This window comes from Pelmatolapia mariae, linkage group LG20, assembly GCF_036321145.2.
Source record: "Pelmatolapia mariae isolate MD_Pm_ZW linkage group LG20, Pm_UMD_F_2, whole genome shotgun sequence".
Taxonomy (NCBI): domain Eukaryota; kingdom Metazoa; phylum Chordata; class Actinopteri; order Cichliformes; family Cichlidae; genus Pelmatolapia; species Pelmatolapia mariae.
Genome location: NC_086244.1, coordinates 18,209,371 through 18,222,470, shown reverse-complemented (window position 1 = coordinate 18,222,470; position 13,100 = coordinate 18,209,371). Strand labels below are relative to the sequence as shown.

General features: G+C 38.6%; 1 protein-coding gene across 12 annotated transcripts in view; it reads left to right on the top strand.

The window, feature by feature from the left end:
* camta1a (calmodulin binding transcription activator 1a) overlaps positions 1–13,100 on the top strand; it is a 282,069-nt gene that overhangs the window by 34,636 nt on the left and 234,333 nt on the right. The window contains exon 2 of one of the 12 annotated variants that reach the window (XM_063463293.1): positions 11,037–11,117. The exons of the other annotated variants lie outside the window; for them this stretch is intronic. The gene's annotated coding sequence lies outside the window, so the exon portion shown is untranslated. The remainder of the gene's footprint in view (positions 1–11,036; positions 11,118–13,100) is intronic. 12 annotated transcript variants of the gene reach the window in all.

Genomic DNA, 13,100 nt, shown 5'->3' with positions numbered 1-13,100 from the left:
CTCCAGGCTGGTCTTGAAGGACGGTTAAACCTGAAGTCCAAACCCAGCATGGAGAGAGGGTTGGAAGCTAATCCCTCATCCTCAGGCAGGTGTATCACAAAGGCTAAACATATACATAGAAAGACCGACCAGGGGAGAAAGTTGGGATAATTGAAGTCCGCTAAGAAATGAGCATTTGCACCCTAAGGGGGAGTCAGCTCTGCTTTGTGGTATTACTTCTTAATGTTATCAAGGTAAAAGAGATGGGGGATTCATTCCCAACCTTTTTAACATTGTTTATTGCTACCCTATTTGGGAATTTAAGGGAGTATTGGGGTGGGAGTCCTTACAGCACTAGTGGGTGAACTGTATTTCCTCCATGTTTACTTTTTTCTAAAGCTGCTTCAGGCAGAAATGTGGCCACTGGTACGACTTGTTTGCCATCAGCTGCAGTAAACCTGAATCTTAAAATGAAATGAAAAGTTTCCACGAATCCATGTGTTCTGATAAAAAGACACGTTAACAATTCGAGTCTTCACTGACCCAAAGAGAGGGAGGATGGGTGATCATTTCTGTTACACGAGCCCTAATCATTCATGACACTACCTTGTCTCTACAAGGTGTCTTTGTCTTTGACTGTCCTGATTCCCCTCAGCAGCAAAACAGCCAAAGTCAAATTGAATCCAGAAAGGAGGATTTTAAACGGAAAGATAAGGGGGCAGATATGCCTTAATCATCATTTGCTCTTGATTAGAAAATCAATGGCCTTTGATGCCAGAGTGCATGTCTGCCTTTGGAGTTAAGAGTGTGACAATGACAATGTGGACTGGAAAATTGGCCTTTTAAACAGCTACTATCTCTTTGTTGTTTGGAGCCCCATTCTTTAATGCAGTGAAAAGTCTCCTCTATCACATAATGTCTGCCTGTCAAAGAAATTACTTTTTCTTTCGCTCCTGTGTGAAACTTTGTTAAGAAATCCTTTCGAAGCTTAGAAAGCACAGGGAATTTCTTAGTTTGTAGAGCTGACTTTCACAGTATTTCCTTGATTTATGTAACAGATGAGAAATAAAGTTGTCACTCAATTCTCTGTGGCAGTTTTGAGATATGCCAAAGAGAGAAAATCTTTGATGCCTTCCCGGTTTACCTGTCAGAAAGGTTTAAAGGCACTGTGTCCCAAGTTATAGTATTGCTAGGCGGTTGCAGTCAAAAAGTCTTTGCACCTATGAACTGCATAACGGTTTTTGCTCTGTGTTGATATAAAACAGAAATATACAGTACCTAAAGCATTAACTTAGTATTGCTGTATTTTTCAATATGCCTTCTGGCATTTAAAGTGGTGAATTTTTGCCTTCGTACCTTCATAGCACCTCGAAAATGAATATTTGTAACTCTAAAACAGCTGGTAAAGAAGTTAAGCAAACCGTCTATCCCACGAATAGAATATTATCTGTATCGTATCTCAGCCTACAGTGAATTTTATGTATATTTCATGCCTTATTTAACTACAACAGTCGTGTTTTCACCTCTTATTAATATGCTGTGAATGATTTTTTTTAAACTCCTCTTACCAGGTATCTTTCATTCCCTTGTCCTCTCTAGTCTTTGCCTTTGTGCCATGCTGTTGTACTTGCTGTGTTTTTACCAGCTCTGCATATCGATCCTGCTTTATCGCCAGCCGCTCCCTTTGCAATAAGCCTGCAGGAATATGGATGAGGTCTGGTTGGCAGGGGATGCACAGCTGATTAATATGCTCTGCGTGAGGATATGATGAAAATTCACATTCATATGTCTATATGAACACTGTGATATCTGTGCAAGGAAGGTCTGTGGTGGTGTACGAGGTATGTTAGAGCTTTGCTTCAATCCCAATTCCTACATGTGGACGCTTAGGAAAAACCCCTTGCCATCATATTTTAGGAAACTTAGCTTTTTAATGTACAGGGCTAATATTGTGAGTGGGCTTTATTTTTGTGCTGCTTCCTAATGACTTTGTTGCACTTTCACATCTTCGCTCGTGGCACCCTGAAGTAGCCGGTGTGTCACAGCCAGCAGTTTTTACATAAAGTGTCAACGATATGAATCTCCTATAGTGTAATGAAAGAGAGTATGGATATTTCTGAGAAATCCCAAAATACTGGATGCATTATCTTATAGTTTGCCCCTGACGATCATGTACACCGTGCACTAGTGTACACAATATATTGATTGCAGTTCAAACAGAGAGCTGACAGCTTCTAATCGGTGTAAAGGTATTAGCCTTTGCTATCTGTAAATGGAAATGTCAGTATTCAGCCCCTGATCCGCTCTTTCCAGACCTAAGGTAATCTCTGGAAGATGTACAAACCAAGATGTATGACAGCAGTTTACTAAAAAGTAAACTGCTGTCAATTTAAAATGTGGATGCCATACCATTTAGACTTGAAAGACCTAAAAATAAAATGAGAATTGTTAATAAATAAATAATGAACTAATAAATATATTAATAAGATACATTGCAAAAACTTCCCAATTGAATCCCAAATCTGATGTTCTAAGAGTTGCAGTTAAGCTTTGTTTAAGCAAATTTGCAGAGTTTAGTTAGTTGTTTTTTCTTTTTCAATTTGACGTCAGTTTAACAGCCTGTATTATAATGAGTACCTTAGTCAGTTGAAGGTATGTGTCACTGTAGGAAGAGTGCAGTAAAGGTGTTTGGTAAAATTAAAAAAAAAAGTCATTAAGTATTTGTAACCAAAGCTAGAACAGCAATTACTCAATCTCTAACAGTTTGAAGGATTTATAGGTGCATTCTCGATTTTTATGCTGCAGTAGTGACTTCTGCTATCTTACTAAGTGTTGCAATCTCAGGGAGATAAACAGAGTAAAGTTTAAAATGTGAAATTCCCTCTTTCTTTGTTGTTGGCAATACTTCATGAATATTATTGAGGGAGGCATGTTGCCATCTGCATCCTCTCCAGGCCATAATTGGGTGTAAGGCACAGCACTGTGACAACGCTGCAAAGGGAATTGATCATTCACCATGCAGTTAAGAAAATAAGACAATCTACCTGTAACTGGGATAAAAGTAAATTTGAGTTTAGTAAGCAAAAATGCCCAATATTTTCTTGTGCTAGTTTTTTAACATATAGATGGATTTTCTGCATGTAATATCAACAAGAGCAAAAATTTCAGATGTCACCTTGAATTTTTGAGTTGTACTCTTTACCCTGATTTGCTTAATTTTATACACCCATTTCCTTGTAATAACAATTTCAAGCTAAAAAGAAAGAATCTCAAGCCAAACAGTTATGTGCTCTCATCATAGCTGTATTTAAAAAAAAAAGATAGGTGGGAGAACATGGATAAAGCTGATATTTGTCAGAGCAGTGCAGGTAACTGCTTTTGCAGTTTTGCCCTTGACTTGCTTCAGTTGGTTTTGCACTGAATAAAAGCCTCATTTTAAGAGAATTACGTAGCCATAACAACCATCTCAGGTACAGCGTATTGTGTCAGGCACAGTTGTTGAAAGTGAAGTAGAGGCTTATTCTCCCTGGGGAATGGCCGCATCAATCAGACAGTAGTGATATGTCTTTCATTTTTACCTTTAATAGGCCTGTTTCCTGTTATGCCTTCCTGATCAGATTAGTGATTGAACACATAAGAACAGTGGATCACCTCCAAGTAAGCCACTCAAGTACCTCCAGTGATGAAAGTTACCTTAAAGCCTGCTCCACCGTAAAAGCACAGGTTTTAACAGAATGTGACTTTTACAGAAGTGACTTTATTTGACACTTTCATTTTTAATGTTTTAATTTTGGGCTTTATTCCCTTGTTTTAGTCATTGTATTCCCTGAGTCCAAAAAGTTTTAGAGTAAACATGTTAACATATTAAGCATGCATTGGTTACTTAATATGCATATATATATTCTTTATTTGTGGTAAAGTTATTCATGTAGATACATTTTTTCTTTAGTCTATCTTCATTTACTTTTTGTTTTTCGAGAGGATACGTTGTAGCTCTCTACTCTTATCCATCCAGCACTCTGTGCTCACAGCATGGCTACGTGTTCCACTGAAGCAACCCTGCTGTGTGACGGTAATGATTGCAGGTGTGTATGGAAACCACTTGTTAGCTTAACAAGATGCAAGTTACAGACAAACAAACATTATGTTTTTATTCTGAGTGAGGAGTCTGTCACACCCTCCCAGAGTGTGATTGTTCAAATCCCACCTGCACTGACGTTTCACCCCAGTGACACATTGCCATTCAGAAGTTGCCTCGTACCCATACGTAAATTCCATATGGGCCAGTGTTTGTTTTGTTTTTGATATCTGATTTCGGGTTTGACTTTTTCCAATTTATGGTGCATATTGCATTATTTAGTGTAAATATTTTCCTTGAAATGGCTAGGAAACACAAATATTAGGTATATACAGTGTGTTCACAGAATTTAGCACTGGCCCCCTGGTAGATAGATAGATAGCTAGGTTGCACTTTAACTGGGTTGTGTTTAAACAAGAATTCCTGCATTAAGGCCACCATCTCGGATTCCACAGCTGAATATAAATAGCGGATGCATTATGTGCTCTGTGTGTTTCTGAGCCCTCCTTGGCACTAGTGTTTAATATGAGTACTTCTGTGACCAGAGATAAGGCCGTTATGGCCATGACAAGGCCTTGTCTTGCTCTGCCATGATGCTTCTATTGCTCCTAGTGGCGGTTTGCTCCCAGGGCCAAAAACAATATGCTGTAAATTGAGCTACGGACTCTTCAGGTTGATGTGCTGCCTGCAAACGTGATGTGATTGGGTATCGATTCACACCATGACGCTAAAATTGCCTGCCTCATGGCCCCAGACACCAATAGTGACAGCTTCAGTACAGGACAGGAAGAATGCCATGGCATGGGTCTGTGTCTGGGCGAGGATACCTTCTCTCTGCTCTCTGATCCACACCCTCTTCTCCTCCCTCAAGAGGAAAGGATTAGAGATTAAAAGGACAGAGCTCCCCTACTGTGTTGCATGGACATATCACAGCTAGATATACGGCAATTTAACATGCCTCAGAAGCAATTTTTGTTGGCATTTTGCAATCCCTTTATATAAAAGAAAAAAAAACATGTAAACATCTTCCTTTCATTAAAATGCCAGTGATATTTGCACATGAGCAGTTTTTTAATCTGTTCAAGTTTTAACATTTGCAACGCTGAACAAAGATGGGGTAGTTTTCTGCTGGCTTTTCATTCCAAAGTAGTGACACAGCACTGTCAATCTGCATTCAGCATGATTAAAACATGCCTCGGATCCTGTTGGAAGATGAATAATGCAAGAGAAATTGCTTGTGTAATGAATAAATGGCAAATAATCCTACTACAATTAACTCTTCTACATACAGTATGCAAACCAGTCATGCTCCATCTACTAGGACAAGGTGTCCAGCTAAGGAAAATCCACAGTAGCCTTGTACAGTTAAATAAATATTGTTGAAGGTTTAGATGAGTTGAACATGTCTTATGTCTATGCTGTCAGCTTTAATGGAGGCATTGTAGTTTCAGTTTTTTGAGGTACTAACAGATGAAATATTTACAAAACAATAATTAAATGATGAATTGGAAACTAGAGTCCAAATATTTGAATTATTTGAATGCAATTTTTGGTAGCTGTTTTCACTGCAGTTCACTAAACAGTTATCCAGCAGTTATCCTAATGTACTTACAGAAGAGACATTATAGGTGGGTGGCGTGCATCCCCTTATAATAACATTTCTGAACTAAACCTTGGCAATCACTGGGATCTTTTTTTCATGGACTGTCTCTCCTTAGTTGGCAGTTAGCATTGAGAGATTCCTGTGGAAGATTTCTTAAATCACAGTGATACTCATTTTGTTTATATCTTTGCATGTATTATAATGAAATCTGATATCACCTACAAACTCTCAAAGCAAGAAAATGCTTAAGGATGAAACCCTGTGAAAAAGCTGCAGAGGACACAACAGCTTCAACCAGCTGCAAGCTGTTTAGATAGACTCACTTATGATAATATCTACACTGAACACAGTCATTAAACTCCTGGATTGAATTGGAATTGCTTCTTTTCCAAATGAGACTTTATCTCAGCAGAGTTAAAAAAAATGCTGAAAACCCAGTATTTTGTGTCATCCTTTGCACAAACACTAAATATTACAAATTTAAAAAATGAGAAGAGTATGACTTTAATTATTTAAGATATTGAATTTGTAAACATATTGCACTGTAAATGCTTTTAAATTTTAGTTGTGCAATGCAAAACACTGAGTCTCTCCACCTACACCCTACTCCTTTGGTATAGTAGGTGTTGATGTCAAAAGCTGAGGCAGTTTTCTTTACACACAGCAGAACAAAGCGTGATTTAGGGAAGTGGGAGGGCAGCTGTGGTTGATATATGTGTGTTTGGCTTCATAGGTGAGAAGGATGATGAATGGATGAAGTCCACAGCCACCATAATGGTACCCTTGTGTACCATGGCAGAGGGAAAAGAGGAAGGGTGTACTTGAGAGAATAAAAGTCAGCCTCTTTCAATCAGGACTACCTAAAAGTAAAATTCTTGACAATATATCCTTGTTGTGCTTTCATGATAAGCCTTATGCTTGGGGATGGGGGAGTAGGAGTATGAGAACTTAGGGGTGGAGGGTGTCGGGGGGGGCATCAAATAAGGTGTAAGTAAGGGATTTTTCTATTGAAGAACTGAAGGAATAAAAATCTGTTTACCTGGCCACAGCTGCCTTAAATAAAGTAGGCTGCCTTGGGTGAAAGTCACTAAGGAGTTTGGTTATATTCCACAACAAGATACTGTTAATGGAGGAGCCTTTGAAACACAGAAACATGGGTATTCAAAAATGTTATTATCTCACACATGTTTCCACCAGTGACGTGCACACAGTACTCTATGGGTATACTGTCTTCCTACAGCCATTTTCATATTAAAAAAGAAACATTACCCTGTGGTTGAGTATGACAGAATATACGTATGTGAGTGTATCGTGGCATTTGTGTGTGTGTGTGTATGTTTTCCAGCCTCTTTGTCTGTCTGTGTGTTTGCAGTTGTCCTGTCAGGTCATTTGTTGCTGGAGCTATTAATTCCCCCCAGTCCTCTGCCCCTGTTGTGCACTCATTTGCTGATATACTTGGTCTGTCATTAGTCTATATGCCTACTCTGCATGTTGGAGAGAAATATTGACATTGTCAAAGCACCGCTCATTGCTTCTGAACATAAGCCGTGCTTTTACATATCAGGTGTCAAACATAAAGGGTAAATTCATCAACACATTCACTTCAGTGATGTGGCAATTGTACTCCCCTTGGACACTGATTGGGAGAAGAGGCACTTAGAGGGAGAGAACGGAATGAGCAGCAAGAGACTGGAGCTGACCCAGCCATTTTGATGCATATGTTGCACAGAAATATTGACCAGCTCTTTAGTCTGTGACTCCCTCAGGACTAGGTAATTGTCTGTCTGTGTTTCTATTGTTTAAACTAACTGCATTTTGGCAGTCTTCCTCCTCAAATCAAGATGGAAACCTTTGCAGAACAATGATGTAAGACAATGTGCACGCACTGATCAGTGGAGGGAGCTTCAAAAATAATTGTATTTTGTTGTCATACAATCTAAAAAGCTTATACTATAGTGCTATTAAATATCAAATTTATCTTAACATCCTGCAACCTAAACAAACCTAAACATTTTATTGCTTTCAGATGTATTTAGAAATAGAACGTTTTTGGATTCCTCATAAGAAAAAAGTAAAATTGAAGCAGATGCTGAATAAATTTTTATAATCATCATGATACATTGTTCCCCCTGTGATGTATTATCACAAAATATTGTGTATTATCACAAGCAATTAGTTTTAAATGAGATATTCTTTGTTTTCTTGCTAAATATGATTCTGTCTTCATCAGCCTTTTATTGTTCTTTATAGGAAGAAAACATCTCTCTCTACTTATTTCTGTAAGACTATACATTGTGTGACATGTAAACAATTGTTCTGCTAATGATGCAGTGTTAATGTTAATTATTGACTATTTTATTTATATAAATAGCACGCTGACAACATCCTAAACCAAGCAAAGATCACCAAGCCAGTGGATGAACATTTACATATAGACATTGGAAAAACAGTTAACAAAATTACTGCCCACTTGGCAGAGTAACACAAGAACTGACTACAAAATGAAAGCAGAATGTGTTGTGAACAATAAAACAAAAGGCTGGACTCATAACTCGCGAGTTTTTACTCACAGATGTAAATTTTCACATCAACTAATGAAAAAAGAGGGATAAAAAAATAAGTCACCCTTTTATTTTTCATTACCAATTACCAAGGGCAGGTCTTTTACTAAAAATTCATCTATGCAAAAATGCCAAATAAATCTTTTTGTTTGTGTTGGGGTTTAATGTATATGCATGCCGTGGGCTTGGATGGGACTCGTGTTTTTCTTTTCTTTCTATATTGGTATTAAAACCTGTTCTGAAAGCAGACATTTTCAATTTGTAGATGCAAAATATTGCAACGCTGATCTTTTGATGACTTGCATCTAATTTGGAATTAGCATATCCCAGTGAAGTGTACTGTAATTTGTCTTTGATGATTGGTTCGTCTGTAATAGATGGGGGATTGCCTGAGCTCCCTACTGCCCTGTATCTCTCTCTCGCCTTCCCTCTGCTGGAGAGGCACACAGAATCTTTGAAATGTGATTTGACCATCAGAGCAGTGAGAAAGCACTAATATTTTACTGACCTGAAATGAAAGGGATTAGGTGCAAAAACCTTTTGCAAAAGGCTATCTCGATTTACAGGTGATGTTTTGTTTGTTTCTTTTTTTTTCACCCTTTAAAAAGAAGAGACTTGGATATAATCAAAAGATGTGTTCCAAAGCATAAAGCTTTGGGCTTTGAAGCTTTTCAAATGTTTTGCTGGGGGAGGCGAGGCACTGGAACAGCATGTCTGCATTCAGAGTATCCATGAATCCCTGTCATCAGCTTCCTTCCATCTCCCTTTTCCTCACTTTTGCAAAATCTGGCTTTCACCACAGAGCAGATACAAATGCTAGATAATGAACGACTAGATGGCAGGGACTTTGGAAATGGGACTGTTTCAATTTCACAGCCAAGAGCAACATAGATTGCTTTTGTTTTATTGTGGGTATACGTGGCAAAAGAACTTTGCAATTATTTGCACAATTAGTTGTAATTATGGTATAAGCATTTATCTTGTGCACCCAAGAAATTCCAGTGTGTATTCTGCAGGGTAGGATAGGAAGAATTAGTATAGATTCTTTTCTCCAGAAACTGCTGGTTGTTTGGTTGACGGCAATTAGCAGCTAATACCTGTGGGATCTCCTGTCTGCTCAAACCTGTGCTGTTTTCTGTTCCACAATGATCAGACAATTACTTATGGGCTGAGAACACTTGCAGGACTATGGTTTACACTAGGCATTGTCACAGTGGTAGACTACACTGTACAGCAGTTATTGTTGTTTTCTGGTTGAGTGTTCCCCTGCCTTCGTGACACACAGATTATGATGAGGTTACATTTGCTCTGCATGCTTTATCTTAGGTAGTGGAACTAATCACACACAGATGCAGACGCTTCCGAAGTGTCTCCCCAGCCCTTGGGCTTTCTTTCCTGTATTTCATTGCACTACCGAAGGATCTCAAAAGACATTTATTTGTGAGTTTGTGCATGGTCTTCCTGAAGTGCTAGACACTAATAAAACCTAGTTTTGTTTTGAAAGGTATTTTCGTTCTTGTTTCAGTGCTGATACGCTGCCTCGGGGCTTAATGTGTACAGAGTGTTGTCTTACATCTAATGTTGTTTGGTTTTCATGCTCTGGCTCGGTTGAGGACCTGGAAACATGTTTCTCTTTTGTAGAACCATTTATATTGTGCCTTTTTGCCTACTAAGGGTGACATCTGTTCCCTTGAATGCTCCTTTAGATTTTGTTATTTGAGATTAAGTTTCTTATGTTTTAATTAAGAAAATGAGTCATCGGCCAGTTGCAGTAAAGATGAGATGATGTTTTAGTGGGTGTTGTATTGGACTCCAGTCTAAAATTTGCAGTTTTTGTTGCTGGCATTTTTCTGTGCATGGACAATATCTTTCTTTTGCAATGTCAGGATCTGCATTGTTTTTGTTTCCTCTAATGAATTACAAAGGCTACATGTTAAAATGCTCTGCTGCTGACCCCATGGTAGTGCGAGGATCACGTAAACAGCATCGAGAGAGGAAAAGTGTAGAAATACTTTTAGAGACTGAAGATTTTGTTCAAGCACAACATGTTGAAAAACCCCAGAGTCGCATATTTGAATAATATTTGAAAGAATATGTTTTATTTGGTCTATTTTCTATCCACTTCACACAAACAATATCAAATAAATAAATGTGAAGCATTTTATGCATAACAAAATGTGCAGACTTAAATAGATGAATAGTCTCTGCTTCCACTGCACAGCCATTTGTGTAGTTTTTCTTTATTTGGCAAAGAGTAATGCCTTTGTTGTCTTCAGTGTGCAGGAGCCTCACAGACTGTTTTCTAAGCCGGTATAGGAATCTTTCTCTGTTTTTTTTTTGGTTGAGCAAAAAATCAAACACACTCTTTGTCTTACTAGTGTCTACACTGTGGTAGAATTTGCTTTGTGTGTTATCGTAGGAGATGGGGCAGCCGTGAAAGCATGAAACATAGAGCATGAGTGATGCTGGCGGTGCACTGGCGCTTTGCTTAGTCTACCTAATTTTGCTGAGAGGTTTTGAAACAAGCAAACCCTTAATTTACGGTCTCGACACGGTTATAGGATGATAAAAAGATGCCTTCAATTGTTTTAAAGGGCTGGAATAAGTGTGTCTGCGATTCACTAAACTCTGAAATTGCCCTCCACCACTTAAGGAAACTGAGCACTTCTGGTTTGTACATTGCTGTGAATCAGTGCTTACTACAGCATTGTGTCACATTAATATTTGAGTGCTACATATTGTCAAATAGATGTAGGGCTTAAACAGCACTTACAGTGAAGTGTACTTACTTCAACTCCTTGTTTATTTCTTCCAGAGACATCCATGCAGACGCCATAATGGTTTCCGTGTTTAAATTGAACTTGACCTCTGACCCCTGACCTCCTGCATAAGCTTGGTAATCATTTCACTTTTTTTTTGGTGCATTATGATTGATTTTAACCTTTTGCCATTATGTATCATGAACATTGCCATTATTTCTCACGGACTTGTTTTGTTCAACTTGCTTCTGTCTACTTGCCTTATTTTGCTTCCATCTGGTTAACTGTTATAATTGTTTCAATTTGTAAAATTATAACTGTTCCGTTACCCTAATTTATTTGTGTCCCATTTATTTCACACTTGTCTCTCTCTGTAGTTTGTTATTTCCACTGTCCTTGAGCCATTAGTGTGGGACAAATAAATTGTCAGTTGTGTTTGCTAATATCTTTAATTTCTTTCTTATATTCTGTCATTTCATTTCATCATCTTTATATGATAAACCATCCAACCATGTTTTCATTGATTTCTTTAATCTATTACCAAGGATTACAACTCCCTATTTCACACATTGTGTACCGCAGTAAGTCTCTGTCAGTATCTCTCTCTTCCCTCCTCTTTTTCTCATATGTGTGTGGGTGGAGGCAATGTTTGAAAGTGACAACGCAAGGAAACTAAAGACAAAAAGGAGGAAATACGGCACAGCAGCGTATTGCAGTATCACATCCCTTGTGTGCATTATGCTATTATTTCCTGAAATATCAACCGAACACCCACCAGGCAGACAATATGCATGGAATTGCATCGTTGTTTTTGCCAGACGCACTCCAAAAACTTAGTGCTGGTAGACGGCAAGCATTCAGCAACAGCGATAGGCCAGTGGGCTGATGGTGTGGCAGGGCCTGGCCCAGACGTAAGGAGAGCTGGCAGCAGGAGGGAGAAGAGAGTCACAAGGTTGCAACCCAGAGCAGTAGACTTGCTTGTCTCAGCAGAGTAAACATCACCCCTCGTCTGCACACAGTAATGACTAACAGAGGGGGACGTGCACAGAAATACTATCAGGACTACTGCCTTGTCCTGCTAGACCCCACACATGCCATTCCTATCATCTCCCAGCCTTTGCATTCTGAAAACAAGCAGAGTGCTACAAGTATTATTAAAGGTGCTGCATGTCTTTTTACCTTTGCTCTTGTTTGGTTAAGGAAACATGGTCATGCTCTGTGGGCCGCCCATCTTACCCACAGGAAAGACAGATAGTAGAGAGTTTTGATGTAGTACTCTGGGTTGAGACAGTTGCATATATGTCGTACTGACCAGCGTGCACACTGATTTATCAGACTCCAATCAGGAGCAGTCAAACACAGCATAACAACAGGAAATTATGACTGATTGGGAGCATCTTGAGATCTGACCCCAAGTTGTTTGACTGATTTTCTTTTAATTGGTTGTCGTCTCCCACTTGACACCATCAAAGCTTCGCGCTGGAGGTGAGGCAGACGGAGTGGTTCTATAATAATACAGCAAGTATGATAAGATGCACTGCCTTAGAAACATTTTAAAATTTGATTGCAATCACAAACTAGTCGCCAGATTATTGTCCTGATGCTAATGAAGAAATGACAAGATACTGTATGATTGCACCAGTGTTTCAGCTAAAACAGGTATCTGCCAATGTTTTTCACATTTCCCATACATTTATACCTTAGTCGTCTAAATTGTGAGGATCTCTGACGCTAAACAGGCAATAAAATAACAATAAACTGTTCAAATGTCAGCAGTTAATTTATGGACTTTGTTGTGTGGTTATATTTTTAATTGCCACACCTCTTTTAGTGGTGTGGTGCAAATTTTCTATATCAGAACCATCTGCTGTCCTAATGTTTTTACTGTTCGCTACTTTCACTTTCAAGCTTTAACTTTACTGTGCCCAAAGGGAAATTTGTCTCAAAATGCACAGAGACTCAAGCATACGATACATAAAACATAAAACAGGAATACATAAAACATATGACATCAATATGTAGACCATATGCTAAAATTGTCTCCCTTTCATTATTAAAAGTACAGAGTAGTTGGCCAGTCAAAAGGAAGAAACCAGCATTTAAAGAACAAACGCTCTTTA